This window comes from Podarcis liolepis (assembly GCF_965112155.1).
Source record: "Podarcis liolepis genome assembly, chromosome: 12".
NCBI classification, from domain to species: Eukaryota; Metazoa; Chordata; class Lepidosauria; order Squamata; family Lacertidae; genus Podarcis; species Podarcis liolepis.
The window spans coordinates 7,596,387-7,619,785 of NC_139563.1; positions in this window are offsets into that span (position 1 = coordinate 7,596,387).

Below are 23,399 nucleotides of genomic sequence, written 5' to 3' on the forward strand. Positions count from 1 at the left end.
TAACTTAGTTGGTCTTTAAGGTGCTACTGGAAGGATTTTTTTTATTTTGACTATGGCAGACCAACACGGCTACCTATCTGTAACTGGATCTATGAATACATTTAGGGAGCGCCATGTCCTTCAGGAGCAACCTAATCTCCCAGTCTGAAAAGAACTACAAGCATCAAGCTGCTCTATTGGATTTGCAAACGAGAGCTGGGCTTGTTATTGATAAGGATGTAAAGGGCGGTTACATTTGATAAGGTGGTCCGCAAGGCATTCAGCATAATAGATGCCCTATTTATAGAGGGAGATAACGTTCGTCTGGTTAATACAGCACACTGGTGTATTAACATACCATTACTGTTAGTGCAAGGAATGTTTTGCAGTCTTAAATACACTTCTGGGCCCGAGTTCTCTGGCATTGGCTAGGATTATTATTTCACCATGGTGAAAACAGAAGTGTTGGGGATTCTGCACTACAATCCTGCTGCAGCAGAGAATATTGCATTGAATTTTGCTTTAATACAAGTTGGGTTTGTTTGCATTTAAGAAACAGAAGGGATGTTACGGCTAAAAAAATTTGGCCAATGTTTCTTTAAGAACAAAAAGAGACTGATTCAGGTAGGTAGCCATGTTGGTCTGATGCAGTCGAGATATATATATATATATATATATATATATATATATATATATATATATATGTCCAGTATCTCCTTAAAGACCAACTCAGTTTGTTCGTGGTATAAGCTTTCGTGTGCATGCACACTTTTTCAGATACACATGCACACGAAAGCTTATACCATGAACAAACTGAGCTGGTCTCCAAGGTGCTACTGGACAATTTTTTTATATTTTTAAAATATATTTTACAAAGAGACTGAGTCAGCATGACTCATGAAATCTTTCACCCAAATATGCTTGTATATATATAGAATGATCTGTTTGTGGAGCTTTGCTTGGGTTGGTCGGATGGTTGAAAGCTGGTTGTGCTAATATGTATAAAGCTGTTGGTCGTGGTGGGATAAGAAGACTTTTAAGAATAAAAGCAGCAATACAGTGGTACCTCGGGTTAAGTACTTAATTCATTCTGGAGGTCTGTTCTTAACCTGAAACTGTTCTTAACCTGAAGCACCACTTTAGCTAATGGGGCCTCTTGCTGCTGCTGCTCCACTAGAGCACAATTTCTGTTGTCATCCTGAAGCAAAGTTCTTAACCCAAGGTACTATTTCTGGGTTAGCGAAGTCTGTAACCTGAAGCGTATGTAACCTGAGGTACCACTGTACTCTGCAAAGATACTCTTTCTCAAGGACTCTTTTGTGGCAACTAGGGTCCGAGGACCGGTGTGTAAGCAATTATTCTTCAACATCCACTTCGTTGGACTGGCCATGTTGTTAGGATGCCTGATTATTGTCTTCCGAAGCAACTACTCTATTCCCAACTTAAAAATGGAAAGTGTAATGCTGGTGGTCAACAAAAGAGGTTTAAAGACTCTCTCAAGGCAAATCTAAAAAAATATAGTATAAACACCGACAACTGGGAAACACTGGCTTGCAAGTGCTGCAGTTGGAGAACAGCTTTTCCAAAGGGGTCATGGGCTTTGTGGACTATATGGAATTGGCGGAAATGACTGGTAGAATTTGAAACCAAGGAGAAGAGTCAGTGGAAGAAGATTGGAAGAAATTTAAAGACTATTTACAGAAGTATTGCAAAATTAATGAATGTTAGAATGATGTTTGAATGAAGTTAAGCGGTTTCTAGCTGTAATGATATAAAAGAATATGGAAAATTGGATTTTTAAATAGGTAAAAATTTAATGTTATAATATATTAAGATCAAAGATCAGGATAAGGAGGGAAAGAAATTGCTGAATTAATTAACTGAATTGGAATACAAAAAAGGGAGGTATGAGGAGGTCAGGGAAACAAGGATATGAATGCAAGATATGGAAAGGTTGAATTTTTATTTTTATTTTTTTTATCTGTGTACTTATTCTGTATTTTTCTTGTATTTTTATTTTTGTCTTTTATTTTTGCATTTTCTGCTTTAATGCTATTACTTTTTCTGAAACTTTATTAAATATTTATAAAAAAACAAAAAGCAACAACAAAGGGGTCATGGGCTTTGAAGACGCTTGAACTGAGAACGAAAGGGAGAAACAATGCTCAGAGGAAGGTGCATTTGGTAAACCCTCACCATGATCAACTCCCGCCCGGAAACCAATGTCCCCACTGTGGAAGGACGTGTGGATCCAGAATTGGCCTCCACAGTCACTGAAGGACTCACTGTTAAGACTGTGTTTATGGAAGACAAACTTTGCCTTGAGAGAGTCTTTAAACTTGTGAAGGTCCTCTGAATGAAGGCACCTTAACTGATGGGGTGCTGGCGACAAAATTCCTCTCTGTGTGCACCTACCATGTCCATTAGTTGCATGGAGACCCACCTCTGGAGTTCACCATGAGCTGTTCATAGGAGCATCAGACCATTATTCTATCCAGCTCTATAGTGCTTATAGGGACACAGGTGGTGCTGTGGGTTAAACCACAGAGCCTAGGACTTGCTGATCGGAAGGTCAGCGGTTCGAATCCCCGCGATGGGGTGAACTCCCGTTGCTCGGTCCCTGCTCCTGCCAACCTAGCAGTTTGGAAGCACGTCGAAGTGCAAGTAGATAAATAGGTACCGCTCTGGTGGGAAGGTAAACGGCATTTCCGTGCGCTGCTCTGGTTCGCCAGAAGCGGCTTAGTCATGCTGGCCGCATGACCCAGAAGCTGTACGCCGGCTCCCTCGGCCAGTAAAGCGAGATGAGCACCGCAACCCCAGAGTCGGCCACAACTGGACCTTTATATTGACTGGAAGTTGCTCTCCAGAATTTTGGGCAGGGGTCTCTCCCAGCTGTACCTGGAACTGCTGAGAATTTGTCCTGGGGCACTCTGCATGTGGCTCAGACGCTCCGTCACTGAGCTTTGAATCTTCCGCCATGGCAACTGTGGTGGGCCAATCCATGCCTGCCGGCTCAGCTTTCATTTCCAGCATTGCAATTTGAAAGGGCATCCATCTGAGCCTCAGCCTTAACTCCAAACACCATGCCGTCAAGCATTCTTCTCTGTCAACTGGTTATAACAATGAACATTGGCACCCTGGAGACGAAGTATATAGCACACACACACAAAAAGAGAGGAAAGAAAAAGCACTCCAAACTTTGAAACTATTTAATAAGTGCTGTAGCACTTCAGATGCCAGGCATAAAAGCATCAGGAATTTAGGAACAGGATTAAGAGGCACTAAGGCTGTAAATCAGAGATCAAGAAAAGAAGGGAAAGTAATTTTCAGTGTTTTGAAGTCTTCCAGCTTCAAGAGTGTGGCGGTGAAGTGAGAAAGCTGTTCTTTTCCTCTTCTATGGTCAGAAGGAGAGAGCTTCTGAGCATTGATCTAAAGGTTGCTGCAAGGTTCTGATGAATGCAGAATTTGGCGTGTTTGGGCAAGGCAGGATTCAGGGCAGAATCTGGGCAATGTCTTACTAGAATCCATAGATCCTTCGAACTCTACAATTCTTTGATTCTATGTTTGATAACCTGCCTTTTTCCCTGATGGGGTTCCAGGCAGCTTGCAGATAAAAATAAGAACCACTAAAACATTAGGGGGATGTTTTTAAATGAAACAAGAAGTCAAACTATCCACAGATATAAAATCTATTAAGCACCAGCCCTTTCATTAAAAGCATTCGGTTTCCAAAAGCCTTTTGGAACAAATAAAGTATTCACCTGCTGGCAGAAGCACAAGACGGAGGGAGCCAGTCTAGCTTCCCTAGGGAGGGAATTCCAAAGTTTGACAGGAGCCACCACTGAGAAGGCCCTCTCCCACATCCTCACCAAGCCTGCTGTGAGGGTGGCTGGACCAAGAGAAGATCCCCAAACCCCGGTAGGTTTGTATGAGGGAACACAGTCTTATGAATTTGAAACAAGAGATACCTTCTGTTTTGCTCACAAACACCATGAGGCCTGCAGTATACAGTCACCATGGAACATTGACTACAATGCCTACGATGCAGCGTGACTGCAAGCAAAGTGCTTGCTCTAACATGTTGATGGTAAAACTTCAAATCTGAGCAAAGGGACAGCAGAAGCATTCTGCCAACCTTACTGGGATCTGCACTTCTTTTGATGAGCGCACAATGGATGCATTTATGTCCCCAGATTTTCAGTTCCAACACCTGATCATGATCCATATGTTGCAATGCAAATTTAGGCTAATATTTAGCTGCAACTTCTGAAATTAACTGGAATGAGTCAGAATGTTCCATGTTCTCTGGCCGGCCTCTTGTCTCTCTCAGGAAGAAAAAAGCAGCTTGAGTGAGGTGGTTTTGAAAGGAACGGAAGGGCCAGCAAGGAAGCAGTTAACCACTACCTGCCATGCATGACTGCAGGAACGCGGGTGGCGCTGTGGTCTAAACCACTGAGCCTCTCGGGCTTGCTGATCAGAAGGCGGTTTGAATCCCTGCGACAGAGTGAGCTCCCGTTGCTCAGTCCCAGTTCCTGCCAACCTAGCAGTTTGAAAGCACAACAGTGCAAGTAGATAAATAGGTACCGCTGCGGTGGGAAGGTAAATTGTGTTTCTGTGCGCTCTGGTTTCCAATGCACCAGAAGCGGCTTAGTCATGCTGGCCACATGACCTGGAAAGCTGTCTGTGGACGAACGCGGCTCCCTCGGCCTGAAAGTGAGATGAGCGCCGCAACCCCATAGTCGCCTTTGACTGGACTTAGCTGTCCAGGGGTCCTTTACCTTTACCTTTTACATGTCTGCAGAGCCCCAATGGCTGCTTTTCAGGGGTATGTTACCCAGAATCCTTTATAACTTGTAGTTTGGCCTCAATAGTCTTATGAAGGGTGCACAGTACAAAAAACAACTGTGAAATTTAAATACAAAGGTACCTCTGGTTGCGAATGGGATCCATTCCCGAGGCCTATTTGCAACATGAGCAGAACGCAACCTGTGTGTGTGCATGCACAGGTCATGCTTCTGCGCATGTGCGTGACGTCACTTTGAGCATCTGCGCATGCGCAAGCGGCGGATCCCGGAAGTAACCCTTTCTGGTACTTCCGGGTCGCTGCAGGATGCAACCTGAAAACACTCAACCTGAAGCAAACGTAACATGAGGCATGACTGTGTCTGTCTGTCTATCCAGGGATACTACCATTTAGCTCAATTGTTATAAATCACAGTAAAGGGTATCCGAGGAGAGTCACAAAAAGTTCTGGCAAAGCAGCAGAAAAAAGCATTTTTCTTGGGGTGAGTATTAAATTGGATGCAGCAGGTTGGAGAGAGAAATTATTCAATTATGCTGAAAAGCGTATCAATCAAGCCGGCGAAATGGAAGAGCAACGACAGGGAACATGCCTTATCATTGCGGGGATGAGTGTATCCAGGCATAATGGCCTCTGCACGCAGCCCCCCCTTCTCCTCCCACCCATGTTATCGCCGCAATTTAGAACGGGAGCCATTGTGTTACACAACTGCAGCCAGGAGAGCAAGGCTAATTGTCAAGTGGAATAAATGGCATTCACACTCCTCTGAGATGCTGCTTTTAATAGACAGGGTTGCCCTACAATGGTTGAAGGTTTTGCTTGAGGCAATGGCGCCAGCATCATTATTATGTTTATATCCCACCTTCCCCGCCCCCCCCCCGAGGAGCTTAAAGTGGCTTGCAGGGTCCCCCTCCCTCTTCATTTTATTCTCACAAAACAGCCCTGTGAGGTGGGTTAGCTTGAGAAACACTGACTGGCCCCGATAGTTGTCAGATTCTGTGTACAGATCTGTAGGCGCAGACCATCCCCCGACCCAAACTATTTCGTTAAGAAAATCCCCAAACTCGGTTCCATGGGCGACTCTGGGTCATCTCTCTGCGGTGTTGTTGTTTAGTTGTTTAGTCGTGTCCGACTCTTCGTGACCCCATGGACCAGAGCACGCCAGGCACTCCTGTCTTCCACTGCCTTCCGCAGTTTGGACAAACTCATGCTGGTAGCTTCGAGAACACTGTCCAACCATCCCGTCCTCTGTCGTCCCCTTCTCCTTGTGCCCTCCAACTTTCCCAACATCAGGGTCTTTTCCAGGGAGTCTTCTCTTCTCATGAGGTGGCCAAAGTATTAGAGCCTCAGCTTCAGGATCTGTCCTTCCAGTTAGCACTCAGGGCTGATTTCCTTCAGAATGGATAGGTTTGATCTTCTTGCAGTCCATGGGTCAGCTTCCGTTGCTCGGTCCCTGCTCCTGCCAACCTAGCAGTTCGAAAGCATGTCAAAGTGCAAGTAGATAAATAGGTACCGCTCTGGCGGGAAGGTAAATGACGTTTCCGTTGCGCTGCTCTGGTTCGCCAGAAGTGGCTTAGTCATGCTGGCCACATGACCCGGAAGCTGTACGCCGGCTCCCTCGGCCAATAAAGCGAGATGAGCGCCGCAACCCCAGAGTCGTACGCGACTGGGCCTAATGGTCAGGGGTCCCTTTACCTTTACCTAGAGTTATGACAGAGCACAGCAACCTGTTTCTCAGGGACAGGGAACCTTTGGCTCTCAAGATGCCATTGGGCTCCAACTCCCACCAGCATCATGACATGAGCCAACAGTGTGACGCGGCAGCTAAAAAAGCCAATGCAATTCTGGGCTGCATCAATAGGAGTATAGCATCTAGATCAAGGGAAGTAATAGTGCCACTGTATTCTGCTCTGGTCAGACCACACCTGGAGTACTGTGTCCAGTTCTGGGCACCACAGTTCAAGAAGGACACTGACAAACTGGAACGTGTCCAGAGGAGGGCAACCAAAATGGTCAAAGGCCTGGAAACGATGCCTTATGAGGAACGGCTAAGGGAGCTGGGCATGTTTAGCCTGGAGAAGAGGAGGTTAAGGGGTATGATATGATAGCCATGTTCAAATATATAAAAGGATGTCACATAGAGGAGGGAGAAAGGTTGTTTTCTGCTGCTCCAGAGAAGCGGACACAGAGCAATGGATCTAAACTACAAGAAAGAAGATTCCACCTAAACATTAGGAAGAACTTCCTGACAGTAAGAGCTGTTCGACAGTGGAATTTGCTGCCAGGGAGTGTGGTGGAGTCTCCTACTTTGGAGGTCTTTAAGCAGAGGCTTGACAACCATATGTCAGGAGTGCTCTGATGGTGTTTCCTGCTTGGCAGGGGGTTGGACTCGATGGCCCTTGTGGTCTCTTCCAACTCTATGATTCTATGATTCTATGATCAGTCAGCATGGCCAGTGGTCAGGGATGTTGGGAATTAGGAGTCCAGCATCTGGAGGGTCGCAGGTTCCCCATCCTTGCTGTTTAAACTGTTGCCATTGGACAGCCTCAAATCCTAAAGGAAGAGAAGCAATTGTGTGACTTGACCCTAAGCTCCACCTGTCTGCCTGCCTGTCGGATCCTTATAAAACATATTAATCTAGCCCATTCTTACTGCTGAAAAATACATTAATTCACTAATTGCTCCACAGAGAGAAAGTGAGTGAGAGAGTGAGCAAAACAGAGTCACTCAGCAACAATGTTCTGCTCGGAACATCTATATTTAGATTGCAAGTGATGTCGGGTTAGAATGGCTTTGAACTACGACTGTTGCTACTGTATTAAAGCAATTATGCAGAGTCTATTGCTGGCAAGGGACAAAACAAAGCAAGATAGATGATATAAGGAAATCAGAGCATTTCTCTTGCAAGTGTGTGCCTTGTCGCACTCACAAGAACTAGCAAGGCTATACAGAAGAAGGAATTGAGAGAGCATCAGAGATTCCATTTTTGATATTAATGAGAGTTCGGGCTGTATGGGTTCCACATCTGGCACAAAATTCCACACCTTGAGAATCTTGGACCTGGATTGCAGATTAGATCCGGTTTGCATTTAGAAGTGGACCTGCCTAATTCATACTTTCTAACATGAATCCAAACACAGACGTCCTTTGAAATTCGCACCTCCAAATATTGCAGCGTAGTTCTTCATCCAGGCGACGTGTGGGAAAAGGGTAAAATGTACAAAAGAAAATAACGTACAAAATACATTATATTTGAATCAATGCTATGGGCGCGGGTGGCGCTGTGGGTTAAACCACAGAGCCTAGGACTTGCCGATCCGAAGGTCGGCGGTTCGAATCCCAGCCAGATTGGCGGGGTACAAATAATAACATTGTTATTATTATTAAACAGATACAAAGAAGATAGGTCAATCCATGGTGGTGAACTACCAGTCCTGGATTTACGTATAAGCTAAACAAGCTATACCTTAGGGCCCCACTCTTGTGGGAGGCCCCAAAACATTTAAAGGAAAAAACCCTGGATGTACATTTCCAAAATATGAGATAAAAAACAAATAAAATTAAACCTACATACAGCAACAGTTTTGTGTTGTGTAGGCTCCTATGATGTAAGTAATGGGCCCCGCCTGCTAGCCTGCTCCCTAAAATATCACTGCTTTGCTCATTTCTATATACAGTGGTACCTTGGTTCTCAAACTTAATCCGTTCCGGAAGTCCGTTCCAAAACCAAAGCGTTCCAAAACCAAGTCACGCTTTCCCATAGAAAGTAATGCAAAATGGATCAATCCGTTCCAGACTTTTAAAAACAACCCCTGAAACAGCAATTTACTATCTGACGAGACCACTGATCCATAAAATGAAAGCAATAATCAATGTACTGTACTATAAAATAAATAAATTACCATATAGCATATATTCCACACAAAAAACAGCGACAATTTGTTGTTGACAAAGGACAGCTGGACCTATAAAGGGCCCCATTGCCTTCAGCAGCTTACAGCCTCATCAAACCTAAATGTGGCCCTGTGAACCAGAAAACCAAAAGAGTCCCTTTGAATTCTAACTGCTGGCTGAATGGGAGAGGGCACATTAGAGGGTGGGCAGCCCTAATGTTCTGCTTGTGGTCTTCCTGGAAGCATCTGTCTCTTGGCAACAGGATGTTGGGTGTGTTGGTGCTTTAACCCAGGAGTAGGCAACGTGATGCTGCACAGATGCTGCGGACTAGCTCTCCCATCATCTCTGACCATTGGGCGTCCTTGCTGGGGCTGATGGGTATTGAATTGAATTGAATTTTATTATTACGGTCACAGACCAGTTCACTTACAGTATCAGGAAAATGATAAAACACAACAGGAATACATTGAATTGCAATTGGGTATAACAGAGACAATTCAGATATAGCGGCAGTTGAAAATATATATTAAATCTTGATCACTAAAATATAACCTAAAATTGTCATTTTAAACCTTAATCATTTTGGTAGTACAGCTTGTTCCCTAAGTTTTATGGCAGTCGCACAGAATTTGGCCACCTTTAGAGTGATCTCTGGATCCTAGTCCTCTACCAGTAGTTTTAGACCTTGAAGTTCGGACCCATTTGGAGATTTTTGTATAACAGGAGTGATAAATATTGTAGTCTACCTATCACATCAAATTTGCTAACTTTAGCCTAATCCAGGAGTAGCCAACAGAATGCCCTGCAGATGTAATTAGACTACAACTTCCACCAGTGCTAGCCAACATGGCCAGTGGTCAGGGAAAATGTGAGCTGCAGTCCAGCAACTTAACGGAAGTTACTGCATTGGCTTCCCCTAAGCATAATCTCTCTGGGCTCTTCCAATGTTTCGGGCAGAACTGAACTTCATAGGGTTCCAGGAGAGCGTGTGGGGGCTACAAACATTCGTCTAACACAGTGTTTCCCAACCTTTTTTGGGCAAAGGCACACTTGTTTGATGAAAAAAATCTCGAGGCACACCACCATTACAGCCCCGTGACGTCAGCGCGCAGCGTCACGCCGGGAGGGACGCACGAAAGTGTAACTTTCAATTTTTTTCCCTCCCCCTTGCCGGGGAACCTCCAAGCTTTGGGGGTGGGGGGGGAGGAGGCAGCAAAGCGAGGGACTCCTCCAACGACAAGGGTTGGGGAAGAAGAGAAAGGGCTATTCCGCTCCAGTCACGGGAGGGGAATATGTACTGGCCCAACTGGTGTGCGGTCTTCGGAAAGCGGGGTGCGGGAAGGAAGCCTAGGCTCGGGGTCCACCGACCTCGGCGGAGAAAGGCAACAACCGGAGCCGATGACGAGCCGGCGCGTGCGTGCAGCGGCTGGCCTCGAGCTCAGGAAGCTGTGCGCGGCGATGTTGACGCGGGGCGCGTGAGAGCTTGGGGGCGGGGCGGGAGAGAGAGAGAGAAAGAGTTGGCAGCACCAGGCGCTGTTACTTATTGCGCTGCGGACGCTGCCAGCAACTGCGGTGGTTGTGCGGCGGCCGCCGCCGCAGAACGTCCTCGTCAGTCAGCTGAGCTGCCTGGCGGCGTAGGGAGCCGAGGGGCGGGGCTTCCTTTCTGAAGGAGCTGAGGGTGGGGGTCCTCCGGCGCCTTCAGCGAAACGGCGCCGGCCCAGAGCGCTTCTAGGAGGCTGCCTTTGTGCGCGACGTAAAGCCCTCTTTCCCTCCCTCCAGCCCCGTGTCACATGTGGAAAAGGGGGCTGGATCCAATGACACAACTCGGAAAACTGTTAGGGAAGCCAGAGCAGGAAAGTGAGTGGGAGGCGGCGGCGGCGCTTTAACCCACGTTTCCTTTTTGAAAGAGAAACCAGTGTTTCCCAACCTTTTTTGGACTCGCCCGCCTCCCTCCAGGCAACATCTCGCGGCACACCAGGCAACATCTCGCGGCACACTAGTGTGCCGCGGAACACCGGTTGGGAAACACTGGTCTAACATGATCCATGGAAACCTTTTATTCCAGAGAGGCTCTGGTAGTTGACACAGCTCTACTTCTCAAGTAGAAGTGACATTTGGTACAATCGTATTTGACAATTGCTATAGGAGTTTTGACAGCATTGTCTTCTGACGGAGGGGATCTGACACATCAATCAAAAAAAGATTAATCTGGAGAGGCTGCTCAGAGAACCCTAGTGCTGAATTTGGAGGCCAAATTTCACATTCAGAACATATGCATTTTGAAATGGGTAATTTCAGCCTTGAAAACTTGCACGGCACAGACCCAGATCTGTAAAATGTTGATATGCTTTTAGCTTGTTGTTGATTTTAATTCCATTTCTCAAAAAAAAAGTTTTAATTTAACTGCCAATTTTATTGCTTTATTCCTTTTGGAAATGGCTTCAGGGTGTTTTTTTTAAAATCAAGCAGTATACAATTTTTATGGAATAAATAATAGTAGAAAAATGTACACACCCACCTGCAGTGGTACAGTGCAAGGAAAAGATTTTGCTGCTTCATTATGTGGAATGCCTGAAGAAGCACATCGTAGAATCTCTTCCGAGTTTTATAAACATGCAAGCTTCTTTGCTGATACTCATCTTATGCCCTCTGTGCACTGTGAGCTAGACACTGAAATAATCTCTCTATATGGGGCATAATTTAGACAGTGAAGTAGTCTTCAGCTCCATTATCTTCCCTGGAAAATATTTAAGCCGGTGTTTTAATTCCCCACTGGAATCAGCGGAGCTTCAAAGTTTGAAGACTGAGCCCACGACAAGACCCCACAGACCATATTTTACCATCTTATTGGGCTATTGTTGCAAAATGCAAAATCTGATGACTCAGTAGAACGTGATGTGTTTGCTGAACTGCCCGGCGTATTAATCAAGCCTGCTTGTGCCTCATTAAACAATCAAATGAATGTAATAAAGCAGAGGCCTTTTTAAGCATCCCACAACAATAAAATCAGGCCCGGAACATCTTTCATCAAACAGAATCTCTAAGCTGAAAAAGAAGATGGGATCAACAAATCATGTTTCAACCTTAGTGCAGGGAAGGGTTTGATATTTTTGGATCTTAATGTTAAAGTTGTAGATGAGCAGGATAACATAGATACCCAAGAATGCACACGTCACAATGAGCAACCTGTATCTATTACTGTCAAGGTTGAACATGATGTTTATGAAGTTCAATAAAAGGAAGGCAGGTTTATTAAACTGTATTATATTATGTATTTGTGTATTTGCTTTGCATTGTCATTGTTCAGCACCCACAAACACGCACCCCCACACCCCAACACACTGAACAAGCCTTTTCACTTGTTGTGCCGTTTCAGTGAAATTCAAGGTTTTAGGATGCAATCATGGGCACACGTACCTAGGAATAAGGTGTGAACTCAATGAACTTCCTTCTGAGAAAGCATGCACAGAATTACACTGTAAGCTGCAATCCTAAACCCACATACCTGGGAGTAAATGCCGTTGAGTTCAATAGGACTTCTGAATAGACATGGTTAGGACTGTGCTAAAACACAACACTTCCATAGGTTTTTTTGGTGTGTGTATGGTCTTCCCATTTCCGCACAACCAAATTTCTTGACTCCCTTTATTTGTTCCCCAACATATTCATGGTGCTCCGATCCTATTGTCTCATCTCAGTTTCCAAGAAACCCTAGCATGCCATTATTTGGCTCAGAGATCCTGCAAAATTAGTATTTCTATTACGACTTTCCCAACGGGGTGTTATTTTAGGGCAGTCATAGGCGAACTCCGGCCCTCCAGATGTTTGGGACTACAATTCCCACCATATCTGACCACTGGTCCTGTTAGCTAGGGATGATGGGAGTTGTAGTCCCAAACAACTGGAGTGCTGGAGTTCGCCTATGCCTGTTTTAGGGGATCTCAAGCAGATATGTAACACACACAAACACATTATACTGATAACATTCACAACATCTATTTAGTTCAACTGGATAGCATTTGGTAATATGGAAGTCTCTCGCCAGCACGTTATACTGACTTTCCATGATGGCATAAGAACAGCCTGCTGGATCAATGGCCCATTTGGTCCAGCATTCTGTTCTCACAGGGACCAAGCAGATGTCTGTGGGAAACCTGCAAGGAGGACCTGAGCACAAGAGCCCTCTCCCGTCCTGTGGCTTCTTGCAACCACTATTCAGGACCATTATTTCCTCGACCCATGGAGGCAGAACATAGCTATCATGGCTAGCAGCCAGATACATGTTGAGACTGGGATTGTCTGAGTGGTTTTGGTTTACTAAGGATCTAGGAGTCTTGGTTGACCACAAACTTGACATGAGCCAACAGTGTGACGTGGCAGCTAAATAAGCCAATGCAATTCTGGGCTGCATCAATAGGAGTATAGCATCTAGATCAAGGGAAGTAATAGTGCCACTGTATTCTGCTCTGGTCAGACCTCACCTGGAGTACTGTGTCCAGTTCTGGGCACCACAGTTCAAGAAGGACACTGACAAACTGGAACGTGTCCAGAGGAGGGCAACCAAAATGGTCAAAGGCCTGGAAACGATGCCTTATGAGGAACGGCTAAGGGAGCTGGGCATGTTTAGCCTGGAGAAGAGGAGGTTAAGGGGTGATATGATAGCCATGTTCAAATATATAAAAGGATGCCACATAGAAGAGGGAGAAAGGTTGTTTTCTGCTGCTCCAGAGAAGCGGACACGGAGCAATGGATCCAAACTACAAGAAAGAAGATTCCATTAGGAAGAACTTCCTGACAGTAAGAGCTGTTTGACAGTGGAATTTGCTGCCAGGGAGTGTGGTGGAGTCTCCTTCTTTGGAGGTCTTTAAGCAGAGGCTTGGCAACCATATGTCAGGAGTGCTCTGATGGTGTTTCCTTCTTGGTAGGGGGTTGGACTCGATGGCCCTTGTGGTCTCTTCCAACTCTATGATTCTATGATTCTATGATTCTACTAAATCCCTGTACCTGTGCTTCACTGATTGACCCAGGGTTACGGGTGTCATAAAACCACATCAAATATTATGCAATATAAACAACACGTAAAGTAAAGGTAAAGGGACCCCTGACTGTTAGGTCCAGTCGTGGCTGACTCTGGGGTTGCGGCGCTCATCTCGCTTTATTGGCCAAGGGAGCTGGCATACAGCTTCCGTGTCATGTGGCCAGCATGACTAAGCTGCTTCTGGTGAACCAGAGCAGTGCACGGAAATGCCGTTTACCTTCCCGCCAGAGCGGTACCTATCTATCTACTTGCACTTTGACGTGCTTTCGAACTGCTAGGTGGGCATGAGCTGGACTGAGCAATGGGAGCTCACCCCGTCGCGGGGATTCGAACCGCTGACCTTCTGATCGGCAAATCCTAGGCTCTGTGGTTTAACCCACAGCACCACCCGCGTCCCATGATATGATATGATAACCATCACCAAATATCTAAAGGACTGTTACATTGAAGGTGGAGCAAGCCTGTTTTCTCCTGCTCTGGAACCAGTGTGGTGTAGTGGTTAAGAGCGGTAGTCTCGTAATCTGGGGAACCGGGTTTGCTTCCCCGCTCCTCCACATGCAGCTGCTGGGTGACCTTGGGCCAGTCGCACTTCTTGAAGTCTCTCAGCCCCACTCACCTCACAGAGTGCTTGTTGTGGGGGAGGAAGGGAAAGGAGAATGTTAGCCGCTTTGAGACTCCTTTGGGTAGTGATAAAGCGGGATATCAAATCCAAACTCCTCCTCCTCCTCTTCTTCTTCTTCTTCTTTTTCTTCTTCTTCTTCGACTCAAACCAATCACGTCAAGTTACGTGAAAGGAGATTCCGATTAAACATTAGGAAGAATTTTTTTAGGCAGCGGTTGGATGGCCATCTGTCATGGATGCTTTATTTGAGATTCCTGCATTGCAGGGGGCTGGACTAGATGGCCTTTGGAGTCCTTTCCAGCTCTACAAGTCTATGATTCTATGAAAACAGATTCTCTACCACTCAGCCACACCCACGTCCCAGCAGGATCTTCTATCCTGGCTCCTATTTGATCCACACTTTACCCACACGTAGGTGAAGCTTGGAGTTATTTCTTTAACCTTCCAGCCAGCCTTGTGCTGCTCCACCTTGCAAAATAAAAGAGGCACCATTAAAACAGGGCAAATGGGTTTCTCACTGTAAACACGGTGAGTTAATAGCTGGCCTTCCAAGGCAATGATGGATTGAATGTCGATACTGATGGGGGATAGAAAGCAATGTTTGTGTAAGCTTCTGTTTCTGCTAGGGATACAGTGAATAAGAGCTGTTAGGAACATTAAGTTCTTCTGTTGTTTCCTGTGATTTGCTTTAGATTGGAGACACCACCCTCCCCACATTCTCATTTCCTGCTTCTTGATTGAGTCTAGTGTGGCTTGTAGCTCGATCCTCAAAGCAGCCAAGTGAAAAGATTTGTATTTACTATCAGAGCCTCATTTCCAATATTTGGGGATCTAGAGTATTATTAGGTCCATATAGTTAAAGCTATGGTTTTCCCAATAGTGATGCATGGAAGTTGCAACAAAATATTGCAACAAAAGTCTGTCAAACATTAAAAGCTTCCCTAAACAGGGCTGCCTTCAGACGTCTTCAGATGTTCAGGCTGTAGCAACAGCATCTTACAGGAAATAGTTAACTTCTGCTTATTATGGGTTCTGGTTGCGTATCTGGCTGAGAATGGTGGAACAGAAACAATGCGGCACACGGCAGCATAAAGATAAGACAGTCTTCATTAGGCAAAGCATCCTTACAATAACAGGTGCTTAATTAGTGGCTCCTTTCACTGGACTTCATTAGCATAAACGGAGCCACAGGGTTTCTCTTGTTTTCACGAATGAATTGGAGAATGCCAGTCGTTTCTTCACTAGCAATTGGTGGTGTGCCCCCCCCCCCCCAGGGTAGAGATACGAGAACCATTTGAGTAGCTTTCCTCTGGCCTAGCAGCCATTCCTTCTGCAACTTTGGAAACCGCGAGCCTAGATCCAGCAGCAGAGATTTCTGAACTGGAAGCCCCAGTTGCTCATCAGGGTCCAGAAGAACATCCAGAGTCTCGTGTTTCCCACCCCTAGTTCAGGGAGCCATCGAATGGAGCTGGATGTCTCTCTGTGTGCTGGGACCGGGGGTAACCCGAGCAACATGGTCCATGTCCGGTCCCGAATTCAGGGGTTCCAACAGGAGTCATTCCGACAGGGCCAAGGTAGGACACGAGGCAGGAAACCAGGCAAGGTCAGGCACAGGGTCTCTGGCAGGTTCTAGCAAACAGCAATGTTGCTCCCACAACCTGAGGTGGGGTCCGTCAGGCTTTTATCTCTGTCGGGGTAATGGCCGGTCCTGATCCCCCGGTGACTCACCTCCCTGTCTCGCCCGAAGGCACTCCTCCTGCGAGTACTCAGGTCTCTTCTCTCCTTCTCTCAGACCTTAGTCTCTGCAGCTCGGGAGATGTTGGTGGTTACTAGACCCAGGGGCCGCCTCAGCCTCTCCTGACCCAACCGGTAGTGGAGCAGCTATAAGTGGTGGCCCAGCTGAAGGCAATGAGGGAATCCCCGCATCTGGAGCCAGGGCAGGCTCAGGCCCCTGACTTGGCCCAGCTGGTGCTTGTTGCAGGGGAACCTGTGCAGACTGAGGCTCTTCAGAATCAGGCCCCAGGCTTGGTTACGATACTGCCTGAGGCAAAGGATCCGGTGCGGACTGAGACGCCTCTGTTTCCAAGTCTGAGCCCGAGTCCCAGGCCATCACACCATGAATGACCCAAGCAATGCAATATTCTCCACATTATAACAGGGGGCTCCCCAAAGCTTTTCCAGTGTCAAAAAATATGGAGCTGCTCTGAGAGGTGGACTGGAGCATAGCCAGTGGTGTAGTGTAGGAGGGGGCACAGGGGCCTTTGCCCCGGGTGCAAAAATTTTAGGGGGTGCAAAATTTCAACACCCAGTGCTGCCTCAAAACAGCTGCTTACTTCCATCGTTGACAATGGCTTCTCCATGAGAACCAGGTGGGACATGGGTGGCGCTGTGGTCTAAAGCTCTGAGCCTAGGGCTTGCTGATCAGAAGGTCAGCAGTTCGAAACCTCGCGACGAGGTGAGCTCCCGTTGCTGTCCCCTCCAAAGAGTACTTCTGTCTTGTCATGATTCAACCTCAATCTGTTAGCCGCCATCCATCCTCCAACCGCCTGTACCAGCCGCCACATGAATCACTGTTCATGTGGATACACAATGCACATTAACCTTGCTTTGCTCAGGAATACTCCTGGCTTGGGTTCCGGGTCCAGATTGTGCTACAGTTCCTTGTTAGCGACACCTGCTTTAGAGTTCATTTAATCTTGCAAGAGCAGCTTTAGAAAGCCCTTTGCTCAACTGAGCATCCAGTCTAAAGTGCTCTCCCTCCCACGCCAACTCTTCAGCTTTTATCATATATCTAGTAGAGGATTAATAGGCAATTAGAATGTAAGGCTGAACAGGCAGATGGTCAGCATTCGCAAACAACCCCTGGGAGCTGGTTGCAACTTGCTCCTGAGTGCAAAGTCTTGCTGCCTGGTTGAATAAATTAGGCTAATTGGAAGGTGTGTGGGATGTGGGCTTAGACCAAATCTGCCCCCCTCCTCCTCCCCACCTGAACTGAAATGAGGCTTCTCTTTTCAGGGAGATGATGCTGTTCGATTGGGAATGGCAGCAGGTGAGTTACAGACTCATCAGATAGATTCAGTATTTCTGGCATGGAAGGAAATGAAGGGAGTATCTTCAATGCCGACTGAGAGCTTATGAGCTGTCTGATTATTAGAGAGATTTATACTGACTTTCTCTCAGACAGTTCAGTTTGAGCACACTCTGGAAGGCAGAGAGAGAAAGAGAGAGAGAGAGAGAATTACTTGCACAACATTTCTTTCAGATTTGAAAGTTAGATCGTTGCTGACCACTGCATTCAAGACAGGGTGTAATCCAGAATTCCACTACAGTCGTCCCTTGGAATCCGTTCCGGAAACCCGTTCAACTTTCAAAATGTTCAGAAACCAAAGCACAGCTTATGATTGGCTGCAGGAAGCTCCTGCAGCCAATTGGAAGCCACGGAAGCTCCGTTGGACGTTTGGCTTCCAAAAATAGTTCGCAAATCGGAACAGTCACTTCGAGGTTTGCGACGTTCAAGAACTAAGCTGTTCGAAAACCAAGGTACGATTGTACTGTACAAAATGGTATCCAGTGACTAACACACTGCAATTATCTACCTTCTTTTCATGAAGATGCTGTTATGTTCCACCCTAACAGCTGAGTGGTGGGATATTCCAGGGTTCCAGGCACTTACCTAGGGTTCAGTTTCCTTGGAATGAAGGTCAGGGGAGAGTATGGTCTCTGTAGTATATATACTTTTATTTACACACACATAAAACCTGTGTGTAGGATGGAGGAGCTCGCAACATCAACACCCCAACAGATCCTTCTTCTCCATTAGACACAGCTTTGGCTCCAGCACAGAGAAAGCATATCTCTTTGTCTCCAGCTTCCAGCCTGGTTCCAGCTCTGCTCTCACACACCACTAAGTTTATTGTTCTTCTGCATAGCAGCTGGGTAAGGAAGTGTCGGGAGGCCCACCCATTAGCTTGGAGAGCATCATCACTTGGTTGTAGCTCCTGCAGATGAGCTCATTATTTTGAGATGCTGATGAGGACACTTAAGCAGCAAGCTAAGGCCATTGCCTTATAAAGAAATTTGTCTGACTAGTTCAGTAACACAATCCTCTATTAGATTCTAAACCTTGCTGGTCACAGAATTGTAAGAACTGGAAGGGACTCAAGGCACCATCCTGGTTGAGTCTCCCAATCCACAACATCATCCTTGTTGTTGTTGTTTAGTCATTTAGTCGTGTCTGACTCTTTGTGACTCCATGGACCAGAGCACTCCAGACACTCCTGTCTTCTGCTGCCTCCCACAGTTTGGTCAAACTCATGCTGGTAGCTTTGTCCAACCATCTCATCCTCTGTTGTCCCCTTCTCCTTGTGCCCTCCATCTTTCCCAACATCAGGGTCTTTTCCAGGGAGTCTTCTCTTCTCATGAGGTGGCTAAAGTATTAGAGCCTCAGCTTCAGGATCTGTCCTTCTCAGGGCTGATTTCCTTCAGAATGGATAGGTTTGATCTTCTTGCAGTCCATGGGACTCTCAAGAGTCTCCTCCAGCACCATAATTCAAAAGCATCCATTCTTCGGCGATCAGCCTTCTTTATGGTCCAGCTCTCACTTCCATACAACACTACTGGGAAAACCATGGCTTTAACATCATCCTATGTTCTACATTTTGATGCTTCAGTTGTATTCCTTTGGAGTCAAGAAGGGTTGTGGCTCACAGATCCTCTTCCATGAGCAATATCTGCACAGGCATAGGAAAGTTTAGGTCAGGAGATCTGCCTTGCACTGTAGAACTGGCTGCCTTGTTATTGGCTGTAGGAAAAGGCACCAACCAGTGTGTCCAGACTCCCCCCCCCCCAATGTAAAACTACTTTATTGGTTACAGCATGGAACATTTCAACTCAATAAACATTGATCCCCAACACAGACATCATTTATGACAAGAACATTGTAAGTCCCTGGAGAGTGTTTTGGAGCGGTGTGGAGAGGTGTTACTCCAAGATGCTTCCTGTAAACTGGGGTAAATTGTTTTTCTTGGGCATTGCTGCATTAAAGAGCACATAAAGGAGATAAAGGTAAAGGGACCCCTGACCATTAGGTCCAGTCGTGGCCAACTCTGGGGTTGCGGCGATCATCTCGCTTTACTGGCCGAGGGAGCTGGCGTACAGCTTCCGGGTCATGTGGCCAACATGACTAAGCTGCTTCTGGCGAACCAGAGGAGTGCACGGAAATGCCGTTTGCCTTCCCACCGGAGCGGTACCTATTTATCTACATGCACTTTGATGTGCTTTCGAACTGCTAGGTTGGCAGGAGCAGGGACCAAGCAATAAGAGCTCATCCCATCGCGGGGATTCGAACCGCCGACCTTCCGATTGGCAAGCCCTAGGCTCTGTGGTTTAGACCACAGCACCACTATAAAGGAGATAGCCTGTTCCAAAAACAGAAAGGATCATGGTGGTTCGATACAGCATCGCATCCATTGTTCCAGCTTTTAGGTACAGTGGAATGCTATTGTCTTCCTGGAAATGTTTTTGTAATTCCAGAACCTTGTTTGCAACCTGCCTGCGGGAGGCAGTGCTTTTGGTTTTTCTGGGAAATTTGCCGAAAAGTCAAAAGGTTCTGAAGCAGCTTGGCAGCTCTTCCCATTCACCTTCCTCCTCGTCTATACCATCACCTTCAACGGAGAAGTCGCCTTCAGTTTTGCCCGCTTATGAGTTCTGTTTATTTTGCAAGCTTGCATGCACACAGAACTACTAAATAGTGGCTTCTAGGTAGCACCAGAGAAAAATGGCGGAGAGCTTTTGAACAGGGCATTATCAGGGACACCTGGTACGTGTAAATCATGCAATTCTACAAGTTTGGGGGACTGGATGTTCAATATGCAATTTTGCAATTGCAAGGCCCTCCGGGCGTAACGAAGATTGATGAGACACTCATCCTTGGACAATGCATTATTTATATGTGCTAGAGCTGCCAGCTCCAAATGCCTTCAAAGTGATAGAGATTTCCTTGCTGGCGGCAAGGCCTTCTCATCATTAGTCCCTGATAGGGGCTGAGTCGATGCAGGTACAGCATTGTTTCGGAGCATAATTAGAATACCAGAGAATCCCTTACGCTTGCATTCTTCCAGGCGAGGCTTCAAATGTGAACAGCCTCCACAATTCAAGGAGCTGGTTGCTAACCTTTCAAACACCTACATCTCAGAGACCTCCTTTCCTTTGGCTGACCCCCACGTCCCCACATTAAACAGGCATAGTTCTGCTTTCCTTGCAGAATGTCCCAGATACAGTGCTCAGCAGAGGGTGGGGGACTGTGTGTGTTGCCCAGGGCACAGGTTTTTTTGGGGGGGGAGCACATTCCTTCTCACACCACCCTCCAGCTGGAGGGCACATCCAGAAGGACGCCACAGCTCACGGTGCTCTGCAAGCCAAGCAGGACTCACCAAATTGGTGTGGGGCTGGTACGGCTCCGCTAGCTGTTGGGTCCTTCTCGAGGCGCCCTCCGGCTGGAGGGTGAGTAAGAAGGATGCAACAGCTCACGGCACCCTGCAAGCCTAGCATTGCTTTGCCCCCTGCCCTGTTGTGCCCTTCTCACCCGTCCTCCAGCTGGAGGCTGCCTTAAGAAGGACTCAACAGATCGTGGCGCGCAGGGAGCCCTGCACTGATTTTGCAAGTCTCGCAAAACCACTTCTGAACTGCAGGGAAGGTGGAGTTGCAGGCTTCATGCCCTCTCCACGTGCGCGGGGGCTGGCTCTCAGCCTCTGTGCGATTGAGGGGATCCCTGGCTGCATCATCCCCTGGCCAGCTGGCCTGGGGGGGCGTGGCTTGCATGATATCACACAGGTGCGGCTGGGGATCTCCCTCTTTTGCCGCCTCAGCTCATTGGGTTTTGGTTGGCTGACATATCTGCTGGGATTAGGGATTGGTTGCAGGTCTGAGGGTATTGGAAGCGAGCTTTTGCTCGAGTGGCGGTTAGGCATTGATAGGGGTATTGTTATGCAAATGAGGGGGGGAGGAAGTGCCATCACCTTCCCCCAAAAGCAAAGGGTAGTCCAGTAAAGGATTCTGGGAGGCCTGGCCCTGTCCGAAGCCTATGGAGGTAAGGGCCTAAGGCACGGTCCCAAGCGGTGACCCCGGGGGAGTTCTTAGTTGATGTGCATCAGCAGGACTCCCCCTACTGGTGGTTAACCCTTCCCGGTCTTCAAGCAATCGGGCTGAAGCCGCATAGTCGGTTAGGACCGATGCCTAAGCCAATACCGCTCATTCCTGTAACCAATAAAGTTGTGGCCATTTTTTGCCCATTAACCTAAATATTTGTGTCATGTGTCTTTATTTCCACTGGGGGAAGGTGGGAACTCGCCACACAAAGTGGTGCTGGGCTCCCAGGGCTCTGTGAGTGCACCCCTCAAAACAGGACGGCGTTGGTCAAATGGGCAAGGGTTGCTCCAGTGGCACGCCTCGCCCCCACGGCATGCCCCACCCCAGAGCACGCCGACCGCTTGCCCCCAGCCCCCGTGGTAAATGCTCTGCCACTGGTCCCCAGTATCTCCAGACAAGGCTGAAACCCTGGAGAACTACTGCCAGTTGCTGTAGACATGAGTTCTGCAAGCCTGAGGGCAAAATGCGTCCCTCAAACCCTCACACCATGGCCACATGTAAGAGTGTATCCAGAACAGCTTTGTTTGCCAGGAGTAATAAACGTTAAGTTTCTCTATTCTTTCAAACGGCTGTCTTACAAGACTATTTATTGCAGTACCTGCTGCAATATATACACACCAAACTCCCAACAGTGGAAGTGGCATGTCCACTGAAGATGAAAAATGGTCCAGAGACCGGTGCTTCCAGGAATGTAGGAAAGTTTGCTTTTTTGCAGTGCTGTGTGTCTCTTAGTAGACAGTCTATGGATGTGCCGTCTCCCCCGGTAAAGCAAACACCTCTTTATAACCATCCTATCTCAAAACAAGCAGAGATAATATATAGCTCGACTTCCGGGTTGACGCGATCTGGAAATGGCGGATTCCCTCCGAGCTCCGGAGGGAATCGGCTCTACCGAGGACGGGTCTTTGCCGCGCCGGCGACGCGGGGACCCTTAAAAACCGCAGGCGCGGATGCCTGCGGACTGAAGACTCAGCGGGTGCCTTAAGCGCCCCCCCTGATTCGCAAAGAGCCTTTTTAAAGGCTGCGGAGGGGATACGGGGGTGGCGTGGCACTGAGAGTCGATCGCTACCTCGGTGGAGCGAAGCCGCGAGCCATAACCAGAGAGCGCCGACTTCCTTCCTTGAAAATCTGGATTGAAAGAACTACCCGTGAGTAAGACGGATTGGGACTTTAAAAATTTTTTATCCTGAATTAGAGACGACCGGGGGGTGTGCTAAAAGGAAGTCCGCACCCCCCCCCTTGCAGAAGAACTAAGCAACGACATAAGAGCTAAGCTGGAGAGCCTGCCCTCGGTGGGGTGAGTTAAAAAGGACATTAACTTTCAAGATTTTGCTAAGGGAAATTTTATGCTGGAGAGTGGAGTTTCAGAAGCCTTCTTTTTGTTTTAAACTACCCCCCCTCCCAGGCTCGGGAACGTCCTGCCTTTGTGCCTGTGTAAGAGCTGCGGAGTTTGACAGCTGTCAAAGCTGTCAAACGGGCAATTTAAAGCGGAAAACTCCTTGTTTAAGATCCCTCTGGACTAAGACAAGCTACAATTAAATTAAAATTGTTGGAAACAAAGTGATAACAAGAAGCTAAAGGGTTGTTGAGTAAAAGACTAATAAGTAACCAGATTCCCCCTAGGGGGAATTCTGTGAAATGACAATGGATACAATGGCTGTGGATGGAAAGTTACTAGCTGAAATCGAAAGGATGTTTCAGTTGGTGGGAACCTTACAAGAGCAGAGTTTGGCCATGAATAAACAACTTGTGACTATGACCTTGGGAACAGGCAACTCTGCTGTTTGTGTTGAGGACCTGAATGAGAAAGAATCCACAGCTGAAGGGGAAACAATTTTTTCAGAGGTGGAAGAGACTAAACAAGAAGAAGAGAAAGTAACTTTGGGAAGCAACATCCAAAAGCTGACATCTGTGGAATA